This window comes from Triturus cristatus, chromosome 4_1, assembly GCF_964204655.1.
Source record: "Triturus cristatus chromosome 4_1, aTriCri1.1, whole genome shotgun sequence".
NCBI classification, from domain to species: domain Eukaryota; kingdom Metazoa; phylum Chordata; class Amphibia; order Caudata; family Salamandridae; genus Triturus; species Triturus cristatus.
Window position 1 is genome coordinate 477126109 of NC_140585.1, and position 14528 is coordinate 477140636.

Here is a 14528-nt window from a genome sequence, read left to right on the forward strand (position 1 = left end):
CTCAAAGGATTGAGTTTAAGACTCTATGTCTTTCCTTCAAGATTCTTAAGCTGTCCTCCCCTCCGATCTTAGAGCATCTTCTTACCCCCTATGTCCCCTCTCGCTCTCTGAGATCATTGGGCCAAAATCTGGCAGCAGTCCCTCGGTTCAAACGCTGTAGAGCGGGAGGGCGTTCCTTCCGCTATCTGGCGGCTAGGCTTTGGAATTCATTACCAGCTCACATCCGCGCTCTGGATGATTTGCTTATGTTCAGGAGGGTTGTATGACATAATTTCGACAGACAGAATATCGACCTACAAATATATCGCAACAAAAATATCGATGTCAAGAATATCGACATCCTATCTACAACATGGTAAGTACAAAAATATCGAAAATTAAATATCGATGTCAAAAATATCGTTATTAAAAAGATCGTTTTTCTTTTACTTTAAAAATATATGTAAAATAAACCAAATTATACTTAGAAATTAAATAAACATAATTAAATATATTGTATAATATTTAAAATGTATAATTAATATATATAATTTAATATAACTTTAATTAAACATGTACATATAATATATATACTTACTGAATAATGAATTTTACTAATAATTTCTGTAACATATAAATTATTAAATGTTTTTAAAAATTACCAATACATCTATACACATAAAATGATAACATTAATGAATATTTAATAATTACATTTAGCAAATAATAATCAATATTTTTAATGTGATTAATTTTTATTATTAATGATATATTACAATAGCAAAAAAAATACAAAACATATGAAATATCACACACAATAAAACTACTAGTCCAACTCCAACAAAAACAACAATAAGGAAAATGTTGGATACCGTAGGGATAAAAATTACTATTCCAACTCCAAAGAGTGCAACAGTAGGGAAAGCGTTGGATAGCTTAGGGTAAAAATTACTATTCCAACTCCAGAGAGTGCAATAGTAGGGAAAGCGTTGGATAGCGTAAAGGTAAAAATTACTATTCCCACTCCAGAGAGTGGAACAGTAGGGAAAACGTTGGATAGCGTAGGGGTAAAAATTACTATTCCAACTCCAAAGAGTGCAACAGTAGGGAAAGCGCTGGATAGCGTAGCGGTAAAAACTACTACTCCAACTCCAAAGAGTGCAACAGTAGGGAAAGCGCTGGATAGCGTAGGGGTAAAAATTACTATTCCAACTCCAGAGAGTGCAACAGTAGGGAAAGCGTTGGATAGCGTAGGGGTACAAATTACTATTCCCACTCCAGTAAGTGAAACAGTAGGGAAAGCGCTGGCTAGCGTAGGGGTAAAAATTACTATTCCAACTCCAAAGAGTGCAACAGTAGGGAAAGCGTTGGATAGCGTAGGGGTAAAAATTACTATTACAACTCCAGACAGTGCAATAGTAGGGAAAGCGTTGGATAGCGTAAGGGTAAAAATTACTATGCCCACTCCAGAGAGTGCAACAGTAGGGAAAGTGTTGGATAGCGTAGGGAAAAGAATTACTATTCCAACTCCAGAGAGTGCAATAGTAGAGAAAACGTTGGATAGCGTAGGAGTCAAAATTACTATTACCACTCCAGTGAATCCAACAGTAGGGAAAGCGTTGGATAGCGTAGGGGTAAAATTTACTATTCCCACTCCAGAGAGTGCAACAGTAGTGAAAACGCTGGATAGCGTAGGGGTAAAAATTACTATTCCCACTCCAGTAAGTGAAACAGTAGGGAAAGCGCTGGATAGCGTAGGGGTAAAAATTACTATTCCAACTCCAGAGAGTGGAACAGTAGGAAAAGCGCTGGATAGCATAGTGGTAAAAATTACTATTCCAACTCCAGAGAGTGCAACAGTAGGGAAAGCATTGGATAACATAGGGGTACAAATTACTATTCCCACTCCAGTAAGTGAAACAGTAGGGAAAGCGCTGGATAGCGTAGGGGTAAAAATTACTATTCCAACTCCAAAGAGTGCAACAGTAGGGAAAGCGTTGGATAGCGTAGGGGTAAAAATTACTATTCCAACTCCAGAGAGTGCAATAGTAGGGAAAGCGTTGGATAGCGTAGGAGTAAAAATTACTATTCCCACTCCAGAGAGTGCAACAGTAGTGAAAACGCTGGATAGCGTAAGGGTACAAATTACTATTCCCACTCCAGTAAGTGAAACACTAGGGAAAGCGCTGGATAGCGTAGGGTTAAAAATTACTATTCCAACTCCAGATAGTAAAACAGTAGGGAAAGCACTGGATAGCATAGGGATTCTATAAACATAATAACCAATTAAATAATTAGTTATAACAAAATAGCATATTAATAATTAATTTACAAAATATGTATTATTAAATACCAATTATTTAAAATAAATATTTATATAAATACCTTTAAATTACATCCCACACTATTCCCCCTTTAACACACAACACACTACACATACAAAATACACAATACATTTAAATATCAGTTTATCTATTATTTACAATTAATAATACATTCTTTATAATTAATATACTTATTATTTACAAATTTATACATATTACCTACCAAATTACAATTATTCACAAATTAATTATTATTTAACAATACATTAATTAGCAATAACAGCAAAGAACATGAAATAATAAATTATTTATATTTACTATATTTAACGTACTAATAACAATTAATTACCAATTAATAATTAATTAACAAATAATTATTAATAATTACAAATTATCAGTAATTATTTGAATTTAATTACATCCCACCCTATTCCCCCATAAACCCACAACCCACTACACATAAAAATTCACATAATTAATTTAAGCATCAATTAATCACTTAATAAAATTAAATCACCAATTAATTAGTAATTAACAATTAATTAATTAACAATACCAATAAAGAAATATTAATATTAAACTAATTATAACTTATATAATTAACCAATTAATACAATTAATTTACAATTAATAATTAATTAACAATTAATTAATCAATTAATATATTTAATTAACAATTAGTAATTAATTAACAATTAATTAATCATAAATACCAATCAAACAATACATATTAATTAATTAATTATAATTAAATTACTTCCCACCCTATTCCCCTATAAACCCACAACCCGCACTGATACTAAAACGCTAAATTATATTTTAAATAATTATTAATCTCTAAACATTTATTTTTAAATGTATTAAAATACATTACAATAATCTTTCACATACAAATAAAATACATATTAAAATACATTACACTAATAAAATATCGATATTCTTGACATCGAAATTTTTGATTACGATATTACTTACATCTATATTAATGACTTCGATATTATTAACTTCGATAATACTTACCTTGGGGTCGATATTCTGTCCATCGATATTCTTGACTTCGATATTCTTTACCTACGATATTTACAACTCGATATGCTTGTAGGTCGACATTTAAAACTCGATATTTAGACTGCTCACCGTTCAGGAGAGTGATTAAAACCTATCTTTTCCCCCCTGGATCTTAATATAATGCACAGGACCTCCTTTCACTGTCCCGTTGCTTCCTTTCTGTTTTTTTTCTTTATTTTATGCATATTTCTTCTGCCAGTCAGAGCGCCGGGACGCCCCTTTGCTGGGGCAGCTGTGCGCTATAGAAGCTCATATAACATAACATAACATAACATATACATCTATTAGATGCTGCTTGCATCAGTCTCAGAGAAACCCTCTATGTTCAAACTTAGAAACGTTTTGGGAAGTCTAATCTCTTTCCCCAGGGCAAACCATCAAGTTGAGACTGACCAGCAGTTCCACATTGAAGGCTGCATTTCCGTTGGTTCTCTAGGCAGAAAGTTGCCAAAAAGTCCTACTTCTTGCAGTGTGGTGACAGGAGGAGTACACTTTAACACCAGACAAGGATCCATGACCCAGGGGGTCCCACTTGGGGATTAGGACTCATTCCTGCAGAGAGTCCAGGGCAGGTTGGAAGTGATCAGCTGAGTAGTTGCAGGAAGAGAGCCTTTGGAGCTTGTTGCGTTCCTGTATCTCAAACAGGTAGTCAGCCAACAGACCTTTGAAGTCATTTCTGGGGTCCTTGGTTTAAGGCAAGCAGGTACAGTCTTCCATCAGCTTCTTCATACAGCAGGGTACTGTCTGATTGTCCACAGATCCAGGAGTGTTCTGAGAAGAGCCCCATGGAGTCCACATTTATACCCAGTGCCAGCCTGTATGTAGAGGGTAATCCTTTGTCCACCCCTTCAACCAGTTCTGGTCAGTTCCTCCCCTACCATTGGGTTTGAAGTCACCCTCACTAGAGGAAAAAAAGGAACGCAGGCCTAGGTGTGAGCCAGTGACAAGGGAGATATCCTTTGAAGCTCAGCAACGGGCTGGGAACAGCCCCAAAGTCATACTGCAAAGGGAGGTGACCCACTTCATAACTACACCAAGAGCCCTATGTCTTAGAGCAATACACTTCTCACCACAATGGTGCCATCTGGGTTCAGGTGACAGCTGGACACTAGTAGGAAAACCTTTTTGGTTTTAGGCATTTTGGGAGTGTTATTTTCAAAATAGTAATATAAATCCCGAGATAATTTGGATTTTAGGCTACTATTAAAATAAGTTCTTAAAACATTTTTCTAGCTTCTCCCAAACTGAATCTGTCCTTTAGGCTCCTTGGAATCCAGTGCTTCTCAAAGTCTCTTCCTTGTTTAGGGTCTTTTAAGTGGGGTGGATAATTCCAGTAGGTGGGTATCTCTGTCCAATCCAGAGATAACACACAATTTATTTAGAGTGTTTTATAATGCGCGCGCATTATCCAGGGGTATCAGAGCGCTGTAGATAGGGTTGAATGAAACAAGATGAAAGGTATAGACACAGATACCTCTAGAGTAATTGTGAAACTGTCGGTCCATTAATATTCCGTTAGTCTTCATTGTTCTAGCGACTTCATAGTGGGTATTTGCTGCTCCTCTGAAACTATTTAGAACCACCTACCCAGAGGATCAGAGTATTTGATGGTTCTCCTGTAAACAACATGTCTCTGACCAATATAGAAGTTGCTGGCATCAAGATTTCTCTTGTGCCCTGTCTCTCCGAAAGTCTATGCCAGGAATCTATTCATTAAAATCTTTTTTTCCTCTTTTTAGAAGAAGTGGATCGATCATTTTGAACGTACCTTGGGTGGTAAGGCATTCCAGATCCTTGGTGCTGCTCCGGAGGAGGATTGTGTGTAAGGTTTTTTTTTTCAGAATATAGGAGGTTCCGGCCTGAGAGAGTTAGCGCTTCTTAGGTAGCAGCTGTCCCCAGATATTTGAATCTTTTCTGCCAGGTAGCTTGGTTCTTTAAAATGTAATGCTTTGTGTGTGAGGCAGGCAATTTTCAGTTGAGCTCTGACTCCAAGGGGAAGCCAGTTTAGATACCTAAGCGATGGGGTGATGTGGTCAAAGCGTCTAGTTCCTGTTACCAGTCTCGCTGCTGCATTATAAGTCATTTTGAGTGGAGTTGTTTTTGTTTTGGGTAGTCCTGACAAGGTCGCTGCACCGTATTCTAGTCTGGAGACCACAAGTGCTTGTTTGAAGTCTGAAGGTGGTAGAAATTTTCAGTATTCTGAGTTGGAATGTCACACTGCGTGCGGTCGCACTGCCGTGAGCTCTCATATTTAGACTCTTGTCCAGTGTTATTCCAAGGGATTTTGTGGAATCAATGATGGTAGGTGTGCAATTGAGTGCGTCTGGGTGCTTGAGCCAATCTGGACGAGTGAGGAGCTGTTTGGTGGGGAGAAAAGAAGGAATTCGGTTTTCAGAGAGTTCAGCTTGAGGTTGTTTTGAGACGGCCAAGTCTAGGTTTTGACTAGAGTGTTATTTAGTTGCATGACGTCATCTAGGGAGGATATCTTTTAGTATAGTTGTGTATCGTCTGCGTACATGTGGTATGCAATGTTCGATTGGTTGACAGTTAGTGGTTCCATATATAGGTTAAAGAGTGTGGGTGAGATGATCAACCCTTGGGGAACTCCACATCTCACTGGTGAGGAGTCAGAGAATGAGTTGCCAAGTTTGATGCACTGTGAGTAATTCTGTAGGAAGGAAGCAAACTAAGAAAGCACTTTCCCAGACAACCTAATTCTGTGTTCGAGTACTTTTAGTAGGATGTTGTTATTGACCATGTCAAACGCTGATGAGTAGGCACTAGTCGTTGTGGTCTAGTATCTTAAGTGTGTCGTCCATTATATGCACAATGGCTGATTCAGTGCTGTGTCCTGTTCTAAACACTGATTGAAATTTGTTAAGTAGGTCGAATTGGTCTATGTGCTGGCTCAGTTGGTTGTGCACACACTTTTCCAGCAATTTTGCTAGAAAGGGGATATTTGACACCAGCCAAAAGTTGCTCAGGATTGTAGGGTCAGCCACCGCTTTTTTCAAGAGGGGTGTCACTTGACCAATCTTCAGGCATTCTGGGATCCTGCCTTGTTTTAGCGATGAGTTTACAATCTCCGTTAGTATAGGTGAGAAGATGTGACTTAGTTCCTTAAGTGTTGTGGAGGGGATGGGGTCATTGAAATGTAAAGTTGGTTTCATAGATACTAAGACCTTGTGGACCTCGTCCTCTGTTAGTGTTTTGAACTCACTCCATGTAGCTTGATTTTTGGTCTTGGAAGGGTGGTTCAACAATGGCTCCCTACCCTGGCATATAGGGTCATGAATGGGATAAAGATCAGTGACTCTTATTGTCTTGTGAGCTGTGACTCTAGGTTGCAATTCCCTTTTAGATTACTAAGATTTTTTAATCGAAAAATGAAGAAAATGCTTCACATTGTTCCACTGTGTTATTACTAAGCTTAGTTACATTGTTCGCCCCCATTTGTTGGTTTGCAATTTCAAACAGTTGTTTTGGGCTTTTTTTTCATTGTCTAGTTGGGTTCTGAAGTCTGATGCTTTGGCTTCCCAGGTGCTTCGCCGTTCCCGAAGTTTGCTTCGAAGTATTGTTGAGGGCTCCTGTCTCCATCTTCGCTCCGCCTGTATAAGACTTCTCATTTAGACTTTGAGGGTACCGTGGTTGTGAAGGTTTGTTTCTTTGTTTCTTGAGTCTCAGAGGGGCTACTACCTCTATTATATTTGATACTGTTCGGTTGTAGTGTTCGGTTAGTTCGTACACATTCTGTTTTGTTGCTGGAGGGGTGAGGTTTTTTTTTGCACAAATCTGACAGTTTCATTTTATCTATGTTTTTAGTGTCCTAGTATTTTTGTTTGGTTATTTGCCCTGTGGTGGTCTGTGTGTGTGTAATTAGATGGAATAATATTAAGTAGTGATCCTACCACTCAGTGGGTATTATTGAGTTTACTGACAACGCCCCTTCTCTGGATATGATTAGGTCGAGCCTTTATTGTGTGTTGGGCTTGTGCAGGATTGGGTCAGGGTTTGGTCCTCTAGGAATCGTTTAAGGGTGGAGACTTGTCTATCGTCCTTGTTGTTCCAATGAAGGCTAAAGTCTCCAAGAAAAATCTAAACTGAGGTGTAGCATGGAATGTGTTGTGATTGTTTCCATTATCTGTTTAATGAACAACTGGTTGTCACTCCACTCTCTTCCATTTGTCCTGTACAGCATTGGGGGACTCGTCAAAATGGGGAATACAAGTGGTCACTGGTCACAACTATCTGGGTTCTCCAAACCCTGCAACTATCTTCTACTGACAAAATGTTTCCTTTCCACCACCCTTCAAATGGGTCTCCTCAGGCCTGAGATGGAGGGCTGGCTTCTTCCCTATTGCTTCCGTGGGAAGAGCATGACCAGGCTTGTCAGACAGTGGAAATGAAATTAGCGTGGGCAAAATCTGTCCCATATTCTTTCTTCTCCCAGCAACATGCTTAATTCCTTCCAGATGGGCCCACAGGTAAGTTGGCTTGCAGGCTGGGTGGTCTAGAAAACACAGGCATGTGTTGTCTTTTTGCCTGCTACACAGGGCCGCAATCACCCTACACGAGTTATTTAAAAAAAAAAAATCAATAAAAGGCAAAATCACCCTGTGCAATCAATGCAGTGTCAAAACATGCTAACACTTTTTTGTTTCACCATGGGATCTTTCACATTGAATACATTGCACTTTAATGTAAACTTTGTGTGAAACGTTGTTACATATTAATTGTGGATAAACATCTTTTGTGTTAAGGAACAAGCATGATGGACATTAATGTTTGATTAATACTGCATTGATTGCAAAAGGTGATTCACCTTTTATTGAGAAATTGTTTAAATTACACCTATAAGAACCAGTTTTTTATAATAATTGTTATGTACCCACATTACCATGGGTGTAAGAGTATCTCTTGTAGCATTAAATGTTTTATCATCCTACATGTAGCAACCTAACCCAAAGGATGAATAATACTGCACGTGGATCAAATCTGAACAAATGTTGTTATTGCATAGCTAACACAAAATTGTAGTGCATTTCCTCTTTAATAATTTATTTTTTATGAGAAAAACATAACTTGCCACTATGCTAAACAAAATAAGAGATGTTAAGTATCAATTAACTGACAAACCTTACATTATAGACAGTTTTTGATCATACATTTTGAAAGATTAAGTTACTATTAATGCTCTTTGAGTGTCTCTGGGGGGTAAATCTTTCTTTAAGATTTGTTATGAACTATTTTACATATCCAATCATCAAGGGTCTCTATGTGTGACAGCTGTGCAAGCAGCGTGGGAAACAAGATGGATCTACTGAAACTGAGTTAATAAACATAATAAAAATAAGCCTGGCAGAAAAGGTAAGTTTTAAGCTGCTATCTAAATTTAGGCAAGGATTTTTCAAGATGCAATGCAACAGGAAAATTATTTCATAGTCCAGTCGCAGCAAATTGAAAACTCCAGCGCTGGTTCTGTGCTTCCATCATTTTGGGACTGTCAAAGTATTAGCTCTAAAACAGCAGCGAGTCCTGCTTGGTCAATATAGTTGGAGAGATCTACTGAAGCATGCCAGAGAACAGCGTGTTAATGCCTTATGTAAAATAAAGAAGGCCTTGAACTGAATGAACCCTCTGCTTAGCAGGAATCCAATTAAGTTTACGAAGCAGTGGACCAGCGAGTGCTGGTCCGTTAAAAAGTCAAGATGCTGTATTTTGTACAATCAGCAGACCAGCTAGATCCTAAGAAAACTCCATGCTTATTGACCCGAAATAACAAAAGGATAATCTAGCTCAAACGTTTGAGATGAGAGCAGAATAGTAGAACAGACTACAGATGCCAAAGACAATTGACAGTCGACCTTCACTCCCAAGCTCTTCACCTGTGCGGAAGGCATCTGTAGAGGGCCATCTCAGCCGCCCAATATATCTTCTACTTGATATATGTCTTGTCTCTATGCAGTTTAAGTGTATTACTCCCCATTCTTTTTTATTTTATTTATATTTTTATTTGCATTTTCAACCAAACAACCAACGTGATACAGATGGCCACACTCGCACTCAGGTCCCCTCTCCCTCCTCCACACGTCTTCCATAGCCTCTGTTCCATGACATAAATCCACCATAAAGTCAGCTCTAGAACCAGTGACATATTTGGGAGTCTACCCCCCTCTCCGCCTGCCCTCCCCCATTGACTGTTGCATATGTCCCATAGCACTCCGTCCCCAACCGCAGTACAATTATAGGGTGCCCACCCTTCACTATACAGGGTCCAACCCCCCATCCAGGCCATGATACCTCCTCCATTTCCCCCACACCTTACGGAACTTCCGGGGACACCCTCTCGCTGCATACGTAACCCTTTCTGCAGCCATGTAGAGGTCCATTCCCCGTCTCCATTCATCCAGCTGTGGGGGTAGCGCCGCCCCCCATGCACGAGCCACATCCCTTTTTGCCACCACTTGCGCCAATAATGCAAGGATAAAGTGTGGGCGACTCAAATCAACGTTGTGGAGTATTCCCAGCAGCACAAATTTAGGTTCTAGGGAAAGTGCACTCTCAAGCACCTTACTCAACTCTCCCATTATTTGTGCCCAGTATGTGTGGATGACGGGGCAGTCCCAGATGGTATGGTAAAAGTCCCCCTGTGGAAGGTCGCATCGCAAGCAATTGGGATCACTTGCCCGGCCCATTCGGTGGAGTCGAGCCCTGTCGAAGTATATCCTGTGTAGTATTTTGCATTGAATGAGTCGGAGGCGTGATTTGATCGCAACCTCCCTATGATGCATCAAGGCAGCCTCCCAATCCACCGTGTCCATCTCGCCCACGTTACGCTCCCATGTTTCTCGTAGTTTTCCTAATTTGTCTGGCATATTATTAATCAGGGTTCTATATGTCATAGATACTGTCTTGTTGGGTATCAGTTCTTGTAGTAAGCGACCCTCTAGTGGGGCATATTCCGGCAGGGGGTCAGAGAGCACTGTTTCTGCCCTCCACGCGTGCCGTAGTTGGGTATATTTGAAAATTTGGGTGAGGCGTAGCCCGAACTCCCGCGCCAAGGTCCCAAAGGCTTTAAGCTGCCCCTTTGCCACCACGTCCCCTAGAGTGGAGATCCCAATGTCATCCCAGCCCCCAAAACCCTTACGTTTGTGAAGTTCCCTCAGCCAGGTGCAATTCCATATCGGTGTTTGTTTAGTCGGTTTACACGTCCATCCTATGGCCTTAGTCGCCCTGTCCCAAGTCTCAATGGTTATTTGCGTGGCCGGCAGGAGGCGTCTCCTACCCGTACCCCCATATAAGTAAAACAGGCAGGAGCGACGTGCCATGGTGTCCCTTTCTAATTTGTAGGTGGGGTGATCCGCCGGGGCATGGATCCAGTCATTCACCGGCGCCAGATGCTCTGCCCAATAGTAGGACTCGACATCCGGTAGGGATATCCCCCCATTATACTGATTACGCTGCAGTGTACTTAACGCAATCCTCGGTTGTTTCTCCAACCATAGCAGTGAACGAAGTTCTGCTGCTATCGTCTGAAACGTTTGTCGAGGGAGAGGGAAATACACATTTTGGAGCGTGTACAGGAAGCGAGGCAGCGTTATCATTTTAAACATGGCGGCTCGGCCAAGTATCGTAAGGGGGAGCATTTTCCAATGTAGAGCATCTATTGTAAAATTCGTTATGACTCGCTGGATGTTTTTTTGGTAGGAGAGATTTCTGTCTGTGGTTATATAGACTCCTAGGTACGTAAACCCCGTCTGCCTCACCAAAAGAGCCCCAGGGAGAGGGGGCCATATTACCTCAGGACACGGGCAGTAGAGAACCGATTTATGCCAATTAATCGTATACCCCGAGAAGGTGCCATATTTGCCCAGGAGCCCAAATAGAGTGGGGATCGTGCTTTCCAGCCGAGTGACATACAATAGGATGTCGTCCGCATATAGCAAGATCTTTTCTTCCGCAAGGTCTGTCTGCGTGATTTGGAAGCCCCTGTATCTCCTTTGTCTGTCTGATCTCACAGGCCACAATTTCAATGGTGAGGGCGAACAGTAGGGGGGACAAAGGACACCCCTGTCTGGTGCCCCGTCTGATGGGGAAGTCCTCGGACAATAACCCATTCACTTTCACTCGAGCGCGTGGGTCCGCACACAGAAGTCCCACCCACTGTCTGAACTTGGGGCCGATACCGAATTTAGCCAGGACCGCCTCTAGGAAGGGCCAATGGACCGCATCAAACACTTTTTCCGCATCTAGGGAGAGAAACATATGTGGGTCTTCCTGATCGTGTGTCGCCATGAGCCAGTTGTGGGTCCGCCGTAAGTTCTGTCAGGTCGCCTGGTCGGGCAAGAAACCCGTTTGATCTTGGTGCACCAGGCCCGAGATCACTTGGCGTCTGTGGAGGGCCAGTATCGTCGCCAGGAGTTTAACCTCTATGTTGAGGAGGGATATTGGGCGATAAGATGCGCACACCGCGGGGGGTTTCCCTGCTTTATGAATGGGGATAATTGTGGGCAGTTTGAGGTCCAGTGGAAAGGCCCCCTCCTGGGCCGTATCCCTGAACATCGCCAGCAGATGAACCACCAGGAGGTCTGCCCCTTTCTTTTAGAGTTCCGCTGGCAGTCCGTTCGGGCCCGGGGATTTCCCAGGGCGCAATTTAGAAATTGCCTCTTTAAGTTCGGTCACCAATATGTCGTCTTCTAGGCCAGCTATATCTTCTGCCTCCAGGATCGGAGTCCGAACAGCGGCTAGGTATGCTTGTATCTCCTCCCGGGTAGCTAGGTCTCTGGCCGCATAGAAGTCCCTATAGAAGGAGGTAAAAGCTTGCACTATTTGTGCATCAGTCCCTGGGAGTCCACAATACATTCAATCCAGCAGGCATCAAGTTCCTTGCGGCTGAGCCAAGCAAGTAATTTGCCAGATTTATCCCCGACATCATACAGCCTATGGAGGGTCACACGCGCCTGCGTCCAAGCTTCCTCTGTCACGTGGGCTCTATATCTTTGTTGAGTATCAGTCATGAGCCGAAGCACCTGCGGGTCGCGCCCTGTCAAATACCGTCGTTCCAGCGTCAGGATTTGGGCTTCCATGGAAGCTTTCTCCTCTCGCTCTTTCCGCTTCTCCCAGGCTATCCGATTTTGCGCCCTATCATGCAGTACCATCTTATATGCCTCCCAGACTGTCACGCCCGACTGCACTGAACCCACATTTTCCGCAAAGTACACTTTCGTGTCAGCCCGTAAGCCCTTCAAAATCTCGGTGTTCTGAAGATCCCAGGCCGTCAGCCTCCAGCCTCTGTTTGTCCTGGTTCCCCCCCCATCCTAACCGTCGGGGAGTGGTCAGAGATGTCACGTGCCATGTACTCCGCCTCACAGCTGCTGCCCAGTGCCCACCGCGGAAGGAAGACATAGTCCAGCCGAGAGTGCGTCTTGTGTGCGCCAGAGTAGTATGAGTATCTGCGAGTGACTGGGTGTAGATATCGCCATACGTCTGTCAATCCCAGCGTGTCCATCACTACAGCCAGGTGCGTATTAGTGGGGTAGTTAGTATGGCTCCCTGAGTGGTCCAAAGGGATGGACATGATGTCATTGAAGTCGGCAGCAGGGGGGTTACTCTCGGTCACGGGGGCCATAGCAGTGGGTGGTCCAAGTATACCCCGGGTGGAAAGAGTAGGTAAGCGTGCGGTTCTAGGTGACCATGCAACTGCCTGTACACAACAAACATAAAAAAAGCCCCAACTGTAAATCTCCTATATCCCTCCATCCCCCCACCCCCTCCCCACCTCCCCCCTCCCAAGGTCGCATCCCCTGCCATTCGCCGGGGAGTGAACACTAGGATGGTGGAGGTCTATCGCCCTCCCCGTCCCACTTACGCCTCGAACTACAACTCCCTTAACCGACCCACAAACCTAGCAAAGGAACAGATAGAAGGAGAAAGCTAAAACAAAATAAACCAGGAAAGGACACTCCAGCTTAAGACAGGCGAGCCGCTATAGGTCTAAGTCTGCAGCCACACCAGGACTCTCGCCTATTGCTCTGTGGGTGTCTTGTATGTCTCCGAGAAAAATGACAAGAGAGAAAATGGGAAAAGAGATAAAAAAAACAAGAAAAAAGAGGGGGGGCGTGCACTGTCCAGCCTGCCGGCTCCGAACTATCCATCTGTTCCACGGTCAACACTGCAGACCATTCTTCATGAGTGGGAATCCGGCAGGTCTCCCTGTGACACTACATCCTTCACCGCTGCGTCCCGTTCCATCGCAAGGATCTCTGCCGCCAGAGGGTGCATGGAGGGAACCGCTTCCTCTTCCTTGTCTTAGGAAGAATCTCTAGTGTCTTTCTCAGTGTCCGGTTGAAAGTGGTTAGGAAGGTGGAGCGTATGTACGCCTGCTGAGAGCCGTGAGTCCAAGGAGCATCCTCTGCGTTGTCTGGTCCGACCTGTGTCTTTGGAAGCATATGGAGTCATCTCTAAGAGTCGTCCCCTCCGTGATTGTCACGGTCGGAGTGAGCGCCGCGGGCCCGGTGATCGTCTGGCTCCCCTTCCCGAGGGCGCCTCGTTGTGCATTTGCTCTGCCTCCCGCCCTAATGCAGGGCATTCTTCCAGCCAACGCCAAGCCTCCTCTGGTGTCTGGAAGAAGTGGGATTTGCCCATGAACAGTTTCGCCGGAAAGAGTAGCATGTACTGAATCTTCTGGTCCCTCAATTTGGCTTTGACTGAATCGAATGTGCAGCCCTGCTTCTGCACCTCCCTACTATAGTCTGGGAAGATCATTATGCGTGTGTTCTCATGTCGGATCTCCCCGATCTTTCTGGCTTCCGTCGAAATCATATCTCTGTTGAGAAAGTTCAGAAAGCGTGCTATCACCGGCCGTGGCTGTGCCCCAACAGGGGGCCGGGCCATCAGCGCCCTATGAGCCCTTTCTATGACAAAGCAAGTTAAGAATTTGTCTTTCGGGAAGGTGCTTTGAAGCAACTTATGTAAGAACTCGGGCATGTTTGTTCCTTCAATTCCTTCTCTAAAGCCCACAAAACGTAAGTTATTGCGGCGTGCTCTATTTTCAGCATCGTCCAACCACCATAATAGATCTTTGTGGGAAGATTGCAGGTCTACCACTCCTTTGCGCAGGTCTTGCAGTGTGTCCTCTGCTGCACCCAGCCGGGTCTC

General features: G+C 43.2%; 1 protein-coding gene across 11 annotated transcripts in view; it reads left to right on the forward strand.

Annotated features, from left to right (window-relative positions):
- The window catches only part of PIK3C2G (phosphatidylinositol-4-phosphate 3-kinase catalytic subunit type 2 gamma), a 2048585-nt gene that overhangs the window by 1052552 nt on the left and 981505 nt on the right, over positions 1-14528 (forward strand). The gene's annotated exons all lie outside the window — the stretch shown is intronic.